This window comes from Lactuca serriola, chromosome 2 (assembly GCF_051521515.1).
Source record: "Lactuca serriola cultivar US96UC23 chromosome 2, Lser_US96UC23_V15, whole genome shotgun sequence".
Classification (NCBI taxonomy): domain Eukaryota; kingdom Viridiplantae; phylum Streptophyta; class Magnoliopsida; order Asterales; family Asteraceae; genus Lactuca; species Lactuca serriola.
Genome location: NC_136409.1, coordinates 66,268,146 through 66,283,385, shown reverse-complemented (window position 1 = coordinate 66,283,385; position 15,240 = coordinate 66,268,146).

Here is a 15,240-nt window from a genome sequence, read left to right as displayed (position 1 = left end):
CTACAATGACATGAGCAGTAACCAGAGGTACTGTTTCAGCTACTATACTTTTTACATTCTGAGGTTCGCTTCCAAAAATGTATATTACCTATCAATAGCCCATTATTTAAATGTAGATGAAACAAGGATGTAACAAAGGGCTTATATTACTTACTGTCTCTTTTCATGTAAAATTTATTTGGTAATTCCATCCCCTCCTAAAAGAAACAATATGATCAGAGTTACAAACATAAGCTTTAATATTTATGGGTTGTTTTTTTCCTATTAAGTGTTGTAAGTGTAAAGTGTCAATTCAACTCATTAAGCTCATTAAGTAAAAGAGAAACATCCCCTTACATGTACTAATACAACAAAATTATCTCTAATATCAAAGAGTAAAAAATAGAGAACCCGTGCATCCTTGAACTCTCTTTATTGCTTTCAAAATATTTACTTTTTTAACTTTGAAGTTTTTAAGACTTTGAAGCCAAGCAATTACCTTTTAAACTTTACAATTTATATGGCTATTATATATATTCTATGGAAAAGTAAATTTGTAAAACTAGCCAACTAATACAAATACATAATAACCACGAATCTGGTTACCTATTTAAGCTGTTTTAACTCACATATATAATACAAGACACAAATAAAAAAAATCAAGTTATCGAGACCACATATAAGCATCATCAACATTTAACTCAAATCAACATCAAAACGTGTGAAAATTTCTTAAATTTTAAAGGAAAAGATAAATTAAGCTAAGAAGATAAAACCTTCAATATATAAATACAATTAGGCTAAAATCACAGAACTTCAAATTCGAAACTAATTTCCCCATCTTACCAAACATTAACAGAAAAAGGTGGTTTGAGAGTAGAGAGGAAGAGAAAAGCTTCAATAGGTTTTTGTGGGGCAGAACTCATTTCAGAGTTTCAATAGCCACCACCAAGAAGGTTAAACATCAATCCCAAAAAAACATTCATTTAAAACCTAAAATATGATAATTTTAGAAAAAACAGAGTAGATACACATAATTAAATCAAAAGCCCAAGAACAACATACAAGACCAAAAATAAAAAATTACATCTAAAAAAAAAAACTACACCTAAGAGTGTGTGTTACCGTTTTCAATGGTGTAGGTGACGGGAGGAGAAATGAAAGGGAGGAGTTGTGAACACAATCTATTCAGGTATTTCATTTAGCACTTGTCATGCGTCTGTAAACTGGAAAGAAATTCCATTAATATTGAAAAACATTATTGATGGGGAGACCTAGGATCAATTATATGATGATACAAAGGGATCAGAGAGAAACCAACTCCGATCTGCTTCGCATAGAAAAGTGATTGAGCATAATCAAGGAGAAGGCATGACATAGTGGCGTGAATTACCTCTCTGGGGCATTTTACCAAACACCTTATGTGCAGAGACAGAGAGAGGTACCACTTTCGCCATATTATCTATCTCCATAACAAGTGTGTTTCTGCATATAGAGAAAATAAAATTATCCAGATTCGATAAGTAATAGCAGATGATTTGATTAAGAATTTATTTGACATAGCGAGTCAGTATCGCAATCTTGAAACACGCTCGTGTTTAGAAAAAACATCAAATTGATAATACACAGGTAAAGAACTTACAGGCGTTGGAGAAGCGGGAGTTGGGAGGAAACGTTGAAGGAAGAGACAGTGAGGTAGAGCCGATGGATGGTTCCTAGGGTTTTCTGAATTGAACTGATGACTTGGTTTAGGTTTTTCTTGGGATCGTTGGATGACGAGGTAGTTGTCGTAACTATTGATTCAGCAGGTGAAGCATCGATGTGATGGCGGTAGAAGGTTTTAGGTTTTTTCTCATAGAGTGATGGAAGCAGATCATAGTAGAAGGGTGTGATGGCGGTAAAGGAGGTGATAGGTTGCTCGGCCATAACAAAAGAGGATAGAGAACAAGAGGGAGAATGACGATTACCTTGAAGACGTTTCATGATCGATAGTGTTTGTGTGTGGAAGTCATGAGGGATAATCAAAGACAGATATAAGCAAGAAAGGGTGTTGAGAGAGTGGTACATTCAACTATTCAAGCACAGTCATGATCGATGATTATTGTAGACGCCAGAGAGCACCAAGAGCTTCGTTATTGAAAAAAGCCCTAGCAATAATGGTTCCTGCGATTTTGTGGAATTTAGGATAGTTAAAAAAATAACCCCTGCATTCTATTCTAATATCGAAAATCAAGCTCAAGATAACATATAAGAGAAGAATCGAACCTGCTTTTGCATCAATCGAATGTAGGGCTTGTAAGGAGAAGGGATTTTTGACTGGTGAAAACAAGGGAGAAAAGAACACAAGGCGGGGTTTTTAACTTTTGGGATTTCGTTTCCCCCCTTTGTTATTATCAGACGCGTGTTTCCTAAAAAATTACAAAACAACATGCTTATACGACACGCTCTTTTTAATAAGTGCCATTCGTGTTTTTTCTTTTTTTTGTTGTGACACAAATTTAGGGGCACGCAAAAATGCGCGTCCAAAATTCTTCAAATTTCTAAAGATCTGACAACTTTTTTAGGGCACACACTTTTGCGTATCATTAATCAGCACGTGTCGTAAATTGCGCGTCGTAAAAGGTTGTTTTTCTTGTAATGGATCAGCATCACTACTAACAAAAATGAGTAAGTCATTAACATACGTAATAGTCTTATAAAAATCTGATATAACATAATCATATGAACTAGAAGGAATATTAAAGGATTCAAGAAGAGAATGTACCTTCGAAGTCATTGGGGACATGTGTGTGCTTGTAGAAATGAATCATCTTCCAGTAACATTCTCCTCTTCCTTAATTTCCTCTTCGAACTTTGCATGCATTGCACCATGAGAGGGATTTCGCATTTCTTCATCATCTGATCCAGATGACTAGATTTGGTAAGCTCCATCCACATCAACACTTCCCTTAGCAACCAAAGACATCCCTTTCGTCCCAGCTCTCATTTCTTCTAGCCTTTCAACATAATGGTCTATGTTCTTAACCGTTTCCTTCTTCTCCTATTTCTTCCTCTGTAACACCCATCAAATTCATGCCAATTTAAAACTTTTTAGAACATTTAAAACCATTAAGTTATTATAGTTTGTTTTCAAAAAAGTTTAATCATCAGAGTATCCCCAGAATCAAATCACAAAATCATGAACTATGAGGAGCTTTACGATCACGCCTTTGCCTTGCCACGATCCCCTGATGCACTTGAAACAACAAACTGAATTTGTAAACCCGAAAGCTTAGTGAGTTCCCCCAAAATACTCATACCCACAATATACACATATAATCATAAATAGCATACTATGAGTCCAATCAACCATTGGGTTGGAATACCCCAGGCCCTCAACCTTCCGGTTGGAATGCCAACATACTATGGGTCCAGTCATCCTCACAATGGAATAACCCAGGCCCACAACCAATAGGTTGGAATGCCCACATACTATGAGTCCAGTCATCCTCAGGATGGAATACTCCAGGCCCACAACTAACAGGTTGGAATGCCCAGGTCTATTGGCTTTCGCACAAAGCAGATAAGCCTCAACCAATAAACAAAACATGTGCACATATAATAGATAATCACATAACAGTATATAGACAACAAACTGAACTGCCGAATCAAACCACATAACATATAATGTTATCATACCCTCTAGGATATCTAACAAACATGTCATATCACATATCACATATTATCATCCTACCCTCTAAGATACCGATCTAATAGATCATACTAGCATAGCCAATAACAATTCAAGGGACCGGCCTTGGTGCCTTAGACCCTTGAGTATAGTGAGGAAAACTCACCTGATGCACTGTTGAAGTACTACAGACAAAACTCCAGCTGTTGTTTGACAGATTCTCAAGCTGTCAACATCAAACAACACCCAATTAATAATTGGGTTCCTAGCCCAAGTCCCAACTCACTCTCCAAAGGCTCAATAGTAAACCAATGGACTAAAGCCCAACATATGGCCCAATTTTCCAAATTGGGCCCAGACCTCTACATGCTCTTATCTTAAGGCCCATCCATTAATTCTAGTCCAAACTCTCTACATTCCCAAGGCCCAATATTACATAATCATAAGGCCCAGTTATGGCCGATCTATGGCCTAATTTTCCAAATTCAACCCAAGACTCTCACATAGGCCTTGTCCTAAAACCCATATAAGATGGCCCAGTTATGGCCGATCTATGGCCCAATTTTCTTGGAAACCCATTAATATTCCAATTGCCAAGGCTCAATAAGATGGCCCAACTCAAGGCTCATGTGAAATTAGGGCTTTCACATGAAATGACGATTAGGGTTAAGTGTTCCTACTTAACCCACTAAGGACTTAATACATTAAGTCTAATACTGCTTCAGGTTAACTTCTAATTGACCATCAATTAATGTTTTAAGTTTATTAAATAATTCCCATGTATGTCATAATAAATTCCCAAAATTAGGGTTTTATGCCATTAGGGTTTTTCAAACCCTAATTGGGGTTTCCAACCCAATACTAGCACATTACTCCAGTGGTTGGGCTTTTACGTCACTTTGGGTCTCATTGAGCCCATTAGGGTTTTATTATATTAATTTGGGTTTCCTTGGGCCCACTTTAACCTAGCATCCCCTAATGAGTCAAACACAACAAGGCAAGGACACCCCCACCGACACGATGGTCGGTGGCGGCAGGAGACGGTAGCCACCACCTCACGGCGGTGGTTATGGATTTTCTATTATTATTTCGGGCACCATTAGAATTTACAACCCAAACCAAATAACACACACACATACTAATAAAAATACACACACAGCTGCACTGTGGCAGCCGGAGGTGGTCGAAAGGTGCTAGCCACCACCCCACAGTGGTGGTGGTGGTTCACTTTTGCTTCCAGTTTACACAAACCATATACTTTAATGAAATACAGCAGCAATACACACACTCACACAACTAAACACATATCAAAACCACGCACACAGCCACCTTCCACGGTGGCTGGTGGCGATGGAAAATGACAGCACATGGCGGGTGGTGCTAGGAGGAGTTGAAATGGTGACCAAAAGCCATTCATGGCGGCCACAGCGACACACATGACGTCGAACACCTCGAGAGGAACAAAAATGCGAGATAAGGTTGGTCCAATCGGCAATTCTGGCCATTAGCAACCAATTCTTCGTCGTTCACGACTCCGCCAAGATCTCGGTGGGGTTTTCTTCGGCCGCACACAACTTCACCGGTGGTAGTCGTCCTTGGCAATGCAGCAGCGCTACGACGCTGGTATGGCCCTTCCGCTCTTCATTATATCGTGACCTCCTTGCGGTTTCCGTCGGTCTTCAATGTTGCCGGCAAGAATAACGTCAGTGAATGCTAGGTGGTTCTAGGCATCAGTTAAGCTGATGACAAAGTTGGCTAGAGGGGCTTCATAGGGTGGCGGCTGGAGAGACAAGGTGGTTTGAACCCTTCCTTATTCTTTTCAATTCAAATCCTAAAATTTACCATTTGAACCCTTATTTCAGTCCCTCCTCCATTATTCTTTTCCATTCAAATCCTAAAATTTACCATTTGAACCCTTCTTTCCATAAATCCTTACATATAAAGTCCATATAATTCCAAACACACCTTGACTTATGAAAATCTTTACAAATTAAGTCCGAAATTACACTTTAACCCCTGAAGGTTCAAATCTTGACATTTCACTTCCCGAAACCAACTCCCAACTAATTCTTACTCGATTTTGGGCTATAATAACATATAATAATAATACAAATTGCTTCTCGGGTTCCAAGTTTATTATTTAATTATTATATTCTAAATGGATGTTACAACTCTCCCCCACTTAAGTTTGATTTCATCCTTGAAATCATTTCTTCTCATTCCATACACGCCAAACAGCTTCAACTACAATCTCGAGCATAACCCTAGCCTTTCCCAGGAAACCATAACCAACCCTCACATGGTTCTAAAAACTGAAAATAAACGAATCCATTGCAATATGATAACATTTACTCGATCTGAAACCTAAATTCTCGACATGGTCTGGCTCCCTGCCAAAACTCTCATACCAAGTCATTATTGTGGAGCCCAGACGGCTTGTCCCTCCTCTAACTATTCAACTCCTGATATATGGGGGTTCCAACATCTAGATACTTCTCATACACCTGAAGACCCAATTCATCGATACCGCCCTAAACACGGAAACTGTCTGAACACTGATCTGCCTGAAGCGGTATGCTGCCATATGGCTCCTTTCCAAAATCTCCCGAGACCTCCCTTGTCTGAATTCGTTCACAAATCATCTGACATACCGGGTCCCAGCCCGGTCGCGGAGCTAACGACTCCCATATAGTTGCCTCACAGAACTACCGAATTAAATCCTTTCCTGGAACTAGTTGCCACTAGTTATCATGTCACTGAGGCTCTAATAACCATCTGAGCTAAATGATTGGGTCTATGCGGCAAAGCCTGACGTCACCAAATCCAACCCTAAAAGTAATTGCTACACCCACATACTTACATCACTCTATCATTATCTGCTGCTAGTGAATGCTACAGCTACCCCCGCAGTCTTATAACACTTTCCATACCGATCGAATACGCACTCGACCTAACACATAATTTAACTTAATTCATGGTTAGAATCTCAACCTGATTCCCCAAATTCTGCTATCCACACCGAGAGGACCCGATACACATGACAGTGAGTTTTACCGAACTCCCAACCTACACAACTCTCAACCCAACAACCACTTGGGCTGCCTTTCTTCCTGCAAGGAGGCGAAACTTATCCCAGTTTCAAAACCACTCCCGCTTCTGTATCCCGAGGTAACTCTTCCCCACTTTGATTCGACTAAGCCTTCACAATACATAAAAATTTGAGAATTCCCAATCCTTTTCACTTTCCAACGATCGATCTGATGACATCCAGACCTTTCCAACTGGTACTCCTTTACTAGCCAACCCCAAATGATCACACGCTTGTAACAACTAGATGAACACTTTCTGAACGCTCAGGAAGCCAACAGTCCTTAATGCTCTAATGATCCCACTCCCAAATCTTGAAGTCCAAATATATATGCTCCAACCAAAGTCTCGACAACGAGCTACTTCCCTTGGCACTTTCCCCCGCCAATCAATAACGGTTACTTAAATTACTGAATCCTGACAATGCTGAATAACCATCTTGTGGGACCCGGTCCGCAGACCTCCCACATAATAACCTTCTTCACAAGGTCCTCCAAACAAATCTCCCATTCTCGAGATTAGAAATTATATCCTTCAGGGTCTCGCACCCTGATTCGCTCACCAGCTCAACGTCCACAAATGAACTGCAGTAGCTGAAGCAACCTCTGCCCTAAACCGGGCTACAAACTACTCCCAAGACATAGTCTACAATCCCAAAAGTGAAATAGGTCACACAATCAATCCTTACCGACCGATACAAGAGATCCAAGGAAAATCGGATCTTAGCTCCTATGGGTCGGGACAGTAATCGCGTACGCTCCACAAGATACTCATGCCATATCAACCCACCTGCCCTCACCAGCGCTAAAATGATGTCGCCAACCCCTGCGACTATCTGACCCGAGCTGGAACACCACCTGATCCTGGTTCCCAAGTCTGCTCACTCCTTTGAGTTCGAAAACTGAAAGGGCACAATCCTTGCCCTATAAAACAACATTCTAGTCCATCTATTAACCATTCTACTTCCAGCTGCAAATCCCCAGCTGACATAATCATCACTCCTTTTTCGGAGTCCCTGTGACTCGCATTCCGGCCCCGAGCAAAACCCTCAAACCTCAAATCTAAAAACTCATGTGCTAGACTCTCCCACTCAACCCGCGGAATGTAACAAGTACAAAATACCTTCCTAGTCACAAATAACTACAACCCTCTGCTCATCAAAACAGTGAGGTAGAGTCGATGGATGGTTCCTAGGGTTTTCTGAATTGAACTGATGACTTGGTTTAGGTTTTTCTTGGGATCGTTGGATGACGAGGTAGTTGTCGTAACTATTGATTCAGCAGGTGAAGCATCGATGTGATGGCGGTAGAAGGTTTTAGGTTTTTTCTCATAGAGTGATGGAAGCAGATCATAGTAGAAGGGTGTGATGGCGGTAAAGGAGGCGATAGGTTGCTCGGCCATAACAAAAGAGGATAGAGAACAAGAGGGAGAATGACGATTACCTTGAAGACGTTTCATGATCGATAGTGTTTGTGTGTGGAAGTCATGAGGGATAATCAAAGACAGATATAAGCAAGAAAGGGTGTTGAGAGAGTGGTACATTCAACTATTCAAGCACAGTCATGATCGATGATTATTGTAGACGCCAGAGAACACCAAGAGCTTCGTTATTGAAAAAAGCCCTAGCAATAATGGTTCCTGCGATTTTGTGGAATTTAGGATAGTTAAAAAAATAACCCCTGCATTCTATTCTAATATCGAAAATCAAGCTCAAGATAACATATAAGAGAAGAATCGAACCTGCTTTTGCATCAATCGAATGTAGGGCTTGTAAGGAGAAGGGATTTTTGACTGGTGAAAACAAGGGAGAAAAGAACACAAGGCGGGGTTTTTAACTTTTGGGATTTCGTTTCCCCCCTTTGTTATTATCAGACGCGTGTTTCCTAAAAAATTACAAAACAACATGCTTATACGACACGCTCTTTTTAATAAGTGCCATTCGTGTTTTTTCTTTTTTTTGTTGTGACACAAATTTAGGGGCACGCAAAAATGCGCGTCCAAAATTCTTCAAATTTCTAAAGATCTGACAACTTTTTTAGGGCACACACTTTTGCGTATCATTAATCAGCACGTGTCGTAAATTGCGCGTCGTAAAAGGTTGTTTTTCTTGTAATGGATCAGCATCACTACTAACAAAAATGAGTAAGTCATTAACATACGTAATAGTCTTATAAAAATCTGATATAACATAATCATATGAACTAGAAGGAATATTAAAGGATTCAAGAAGAGAATGTACCTTCGAAGTCATTGGGGACATGTGTGTGCTTGTAGAAATGAATCATCTTCCAGTAACATTCTCCTCTTCCTTAATTTCCTCTTCGAACTTTGCATGCATTGCACCATGAGAGGGATTTCGCATTTCTTCATCATCTGATCCAGATGACTAGATTTGGTAAGCTCCATCCCCATCAACACTTCCCTTAGCAACCAAAGACATCCCTTTCGTCCCAGCTCTCATTTCTTCTAGCCTTTCAACATAATGGTCTATGTTCTTAACCGTTTCCTTCTTCTCCTATTTCTTCCTCTGTAACACCCATCAAATTCATGCCAATTTAAAACTTTTTAGAACATTTAAAACCATTAAGTTATTATAGTTTGTTTTCAAAAAAGTTTAATCATCAGAGTATCCCCAGAATCAAATCACAAAATCATGAACTATGAGGAGCTTTACGATCACGCCTTTGCCTTGCCACGATCCCCTGATGCACTTGAAACAACAAACTGAATTTGTAAACCCGAAAGCTTAGTGAGTTCCCCCAAAATACTCATACCCACAATAATACACATATAATCATAAATAGCATACTATGAGTCCAATCAACCATTGGGTTGGAATACCCCAGGCCCTCAACCTTCCGGTTGGAATGCCAACATACTATGGGTCCAGTCATCCTCACAATGGAATAACCCAGGCCCACAACCAATAGGCTGGAATGCCCACATACTATGAGTCCAGTCATCCTCAGGATGGAATACTCCAGGCCCACAACTAACAGGTTGGAATGCCCAGGTCTATTGGATTTCGCACAAAGCAGATAAGCCTCAACCAATAAACAAAACATGTGCACATATAATAGATAATCACATAACAGTATATAGACAACAAACTGAACTGCCGAATCAAACCACATAACATATAATGTTATCATACCCTCTAGGATATCTAACAAACATGTCATATCACATATCACATATTATCATCCTACCCTCTAAGATACCGATCTAATAGATCATACTAGCATAGCCAATAACAATTCAAGGGACCGGCCTTGGTGCCTTAGCCCCTTGAGTATAGTGAGGAAAACTCACCTGATGCACTGTTGAAGTATTACAGACAAAACTCCAGCTGTTGTTTGACAGATTCTCAAGCTGTCAACATCAAACAACACCCAATTAATAATTGGGTTCCTAGCCCAAGTCCCAACTCACTCTCCAAAGGCTCAATAGTAAACCAATGGACTAAAGCCCAACATATGGCCCAATTTTCCAAATTGGGCCCAGACCTCTACATGCTCTTATCTTAAGGCCCATCCATTAATTCTAGTCCAAACTCTCTACATTCCCAAGGCCCAATATTACATAATCATAAGGCCCAGTTATGGCCGATCTATGGCCTAATTTTCCAAATCCAACCCAAGACTCTCACATAGGCCTTGTCCTAAAACCCATATAAGATGGCCCAGTTATGGCCGATCTATGGCCCAATTTTCTTGGAAACCCATTAATATTCCAATTGCCAAGGCTCAATAAGATGGCCCAACTCAAGGCTCATGTGAAATTAGGGCTTTCACATGAAATGACGATTAGGGTTAAGTGTTCCTACTTAACCCACTAAGGACTTAATACATTAAGTCTAATACTGCTTCAGGTTAACTTCTAATTGACCATCAATTAATGTTTTAAGTTTATTAAATAATTCCCATGTATGTCATAATAAATTCCCAAAATTAGGGTTTTATGCCATTAGGGTTTTTCAAACCCTAATTGGGGTTTCCAACCCAATACTAGCACATTACTCCAGTGGTTGGGCTTTTACGTCACTTTGGGTCTCATTGAGCCCATTAGGGTTTTATTATATTAATTTGGGTTTCCTTGGGCCCACTTTAACCTAGCATCCCCTAATGAGTCAAACACAACAAGGCAAGGACACCCCCACCGACACGATGGTCGGTGGCGGCAGGAGACGGTAGCCACCACCTCACGGTGGTGGTTATGGATTTTCTATTATTATTTCGGGCACCATTAGAATTTACAACCCAAACCAAATAACACACACACATACTAATAAAAATACACACACAGCTGCACTGTGGCAGCCGGAGGTGGTCGAAAGGTGCTAGCCACCACCCCACAGTGGTGGTGGTGGTTCACTTTTGCTTCCAGTTTACACAAACCATATACTTTAATGAAATACAGCAGCAATACACACACTCACACAACTAAACACATATCAAAACCACGCACACAGCCACCTTCCACGGTGGCTGGTGGCGATGGAAAATGACAGCACATGGCGGGTGGTGCTAGGAGGAGTTGAAATGGCGACCAAAAGCCATTCATGGCGGCCACAGCGACACACATGACGTCGAACACCTCGAGAGGAACAAAAATGCGAGATAAGGTTGGTCCAATCGGCAATTCTGGCCATTAGCAACCAATTCTTCGTCGTTCATGACTCCGCCAAGATCTCGGTGGGGTTTTCTTCGGCCGCACACAACTTCACCGGTGGTAGTCGTCCTTGGCAATGCAGCAGCGCTACGACGCTGGTATGGCCCTTCCGCTCTTCATTATATCGTGACCTCCTTGCGGTTTCCGTCGGTCTTCAATGTTGCCGGCAAGAATAACGTCAGTGAATGCTAGGTGGTTCTAGGCATCAGTTAAGCTGATGACAAAGTTGGCTAGAGGGGCTTCATAGGGTGGCGGCTGGAGAGACAAGGTGGTTTGAACCCTTCCTTATTCTTTTCAATTCAAATCCTAAAATTTACCATTTGAACCCTTATTTCAGTCCCTCCTCCATTATTCTTTTCCATTCAAATCCTAAAATTTACCATTTGAACCCTTCTTTCCATAAATCCTTACATATAAAGTCCATATAATTCCAAACACACCTTGACTTATGAAAATCTTTACAAATTAAGTCCGAAATTACACTTTAACCCCTGAAGGTTCAAATCTTGACATTTCACTTCCCGAAACCAACTCCCAACTAATTCTTACTCGATTTTGGGCTATAATAACATATAATAATAATACAAATTGCTTCTCGGGTTCCAAGTTTATTATTTAATTATTATATTCTAAATGGATGTTACAACTCTCCCCCACTTAAGTTTGATTTCATCCTTGAAATCGTTTCTTCTCATTCCATACACGCCAAACAGCTTCAACTACAATCTCGAGCATAACCCTAGCCTTTCCCAGGAAACCATAACCAACCCTCACAGGGTTCTAAAAACTGAAAATAAACGAATCCATTGCAATATGATAACATTTACTCGATCTGAAACCTAAATTCTCGACATGGTCTGGCTCCCTGCCAAAACTCTCATACCAAGTCATTATTGTGGAGCCCAGACGGCTTGTCCCTCCTCTAACTATTCAACTCCTGATATATGGGGGTTCCAACATCTAGATACTTCTCATACACCTGAAGACCCAATTCATCGATACCGCCCTAAACACGGAAACTGTCTGAACACTGATCTGCCTGAAGCGGTATGCTGCCATATGGCTCCTTTCCAAAATCTCCCGAGACCTCCCTTGTCTGAATTCGTTCACAAATCATCTGACATACCGGGTCCCAGCCCGGTCGCGGAGCTAACGACTCCCATATAGTTGCCTCACAGAACTACCGAATTAAATCCTTTCCTGGAACTAGTTGCCACTAGTTATCATGTCACTGAGGCTCTAATAACCATCTGAGCTAAATGATTGGGTCTATGCGGCAAAGCCTGACGTCACCAAATCCAACCCTAAAAGTAATTGCTACACCCACAGACTTACATCACTCTATCATTATCTGCTGCTAGTGAATGCTACAGCTACCCCCGCAGTCTTATAACACTTTCCATACCGATCGAATACACACTCGACCTAACACATAATTTAACTTAATTCATGGTTAGAATCTCAACCTGATTCCCCAAATTCTGCTATCCACACCGAGAGGACCCGATACACATGACAGTGAGTTTTACCGAACTCCCAACCTACACAACTCTCAACCCAACAACCACTTGGGCTGCCTTTCTTCCTGCAAGGAGGCGAAACTTATCCCAGTTTCAAAACCACTCCCGCTTCTGTATCCCGAGGTAACTCTTCCCCACTTTGATTCGACTAAGCCTTCACAATACATAAAAATTTGAGAATTCCCAATCCTTTTCACTTTCCAACGATCGATCTGATGACATCCAGACCTTTCCAACTGGTACTCCTTTACTAGCCAACCCCAAATGATCACACGCTTGTAACAACTAGATGAACACTTTCTGAACGCTCAGGAAGCCAACAGTCCTTAATGCTCTAATGATCCCACTCCCAAATCTTGAAGTCCAAATATATATGCTCCAACCAAAGTCTCGACAACGAGCTACTTCCCTTGGCACTTTCCCCCGCCAATCAATAACGGTTACTTAAATTACTGAATCCTGACAATGCTGAATAACCATCTTGTGGGACCCGGTCCGCAGACCTCCCACATAATAACCTTCTTCACAAGGTCCTCCAAACAAATCTCCCATTCTCGAGATTAGAAATTATATCCTTCAGGGTCTCGCACCCTGATTCGCTCACCAGCTCAACGTCCACAAATGAACTGCAGTAGCTGAAGCAACCTCTGCCCTAAACCGGGCTACAAACTACTCCCAAGACATAGTCTACAATCCCAAAAGTGAAATAGGTCACACAATCAATCCTTACCGACCGATACAAGAGATCCAAGGAAAATCGGATCTTAGCTCCTATGGGTCGGGACAGTAATCGCGTACGCTCCACAAGATACTCATGCCATATCAACCCACCTGCCCTCACCAGCGCTAAAATGATGTCGCCAACCCCTGCGACTATCTGACCCGAGCTGGAACACCACCTGATCCTGGTTCCCAAGTCTGCTCACTCCTTTGAGTTCGAAAACTGAAAGGGCACAATCCTTGCCCTATAAAACAACATTCTAGTCCATCTATTAACCATTCTACTTCCAGCTGCAAACCCCCAGCTGACATAATCATCACTCCTTTTTCGGAGTCCCTGTGACTCGCATTCCGGCCCCGAGCAAAACCCTCGAACCTCAAATCTAAAAACTCATGTGCTAGACTCTCCCACTCAACCCGCGGAATGTAACAAGTACAAAATACCTTCCTAGTCACAAATAACTACAACCCTCTGCTCATCAAAACATGTCCTAGTAACAAATCCCGGTACTAGAAAGATCGGCCAGCTCCTCCCCCTTGTCCTCGTTACAGCTGCTATAGTTTTTGCGACAACTGTCTCAAGACATCTTGTAACCACCATTTTGATAATACACCAGAAAGATCTTTGATAACCCATATAATGACAAGGAACCAATTCCCAACCCAACCCTAAGGGTTGTAACTTCCTTGCTACACGTATGGGTCATGTGCTTTCAGTAGTATGGGCCCATACTACCTTCCACACCTACTTATATTTGTCTCAAGTATCATCACAACGCCCTAACAATATACATAATCATGGTGGTCGCCGAACCTCACTCCTAGAGGAATGCTAACTGTCTCACAACTGACCTATCGGTCTCACACACCCACCCACCTATGAAACTTCCACCAACCTTGCAACACTCGTGTATGCTAGCCCTACATAACGTTGGGCCCTATAGACTTTCAAATATTTGATCCTACCCTAAGCCCTTCATCAAACTAGAACAGGAAATAAGGCCAAAGCAAACATTCTCAGGATATAACATCTTAATTATGTATAGTCGTGATGCATACACTAAGCAACTATAGTAATGATGTCAATTTCATATAAAGGAACCCTAGGCTAGCAAGCATCATATAATTAGGCAATTCTATCATGCAATTCCTGAAGACCCCTATCCTAGCACTAGCAAGTTGTTCTAACATATCACATAATCAAATCACTATATAGTATTTTGGGGTCAACTTATTGGCTCTGGCTGATCGTACACCCTGCATCCTCCTTTACTTATTTTGAAAACCATTTGAAAATCATATTGAAAATCTTTTCCTTGATTTCAGACTAGATTCACACGAATATTCTTCCTATTCACTCAAACCAAGGCTCTGATACCAAATTCTAACACCCATAAAATTCAAGAAAATTTCAAAACTCTTTAGAACATTTAAAACCATTAAGTTATTATAGTTTGTTTTCAAAATAGTTTAATCATCAGAGTATCCTCATAATCAAATCATAAAATCATGAACTATGAGGAGCTGTATGATCACGCCTTTGCCTTGCCACGATCCCCTGATGCACCTAAAACAATAAATTGAATCTGTAAA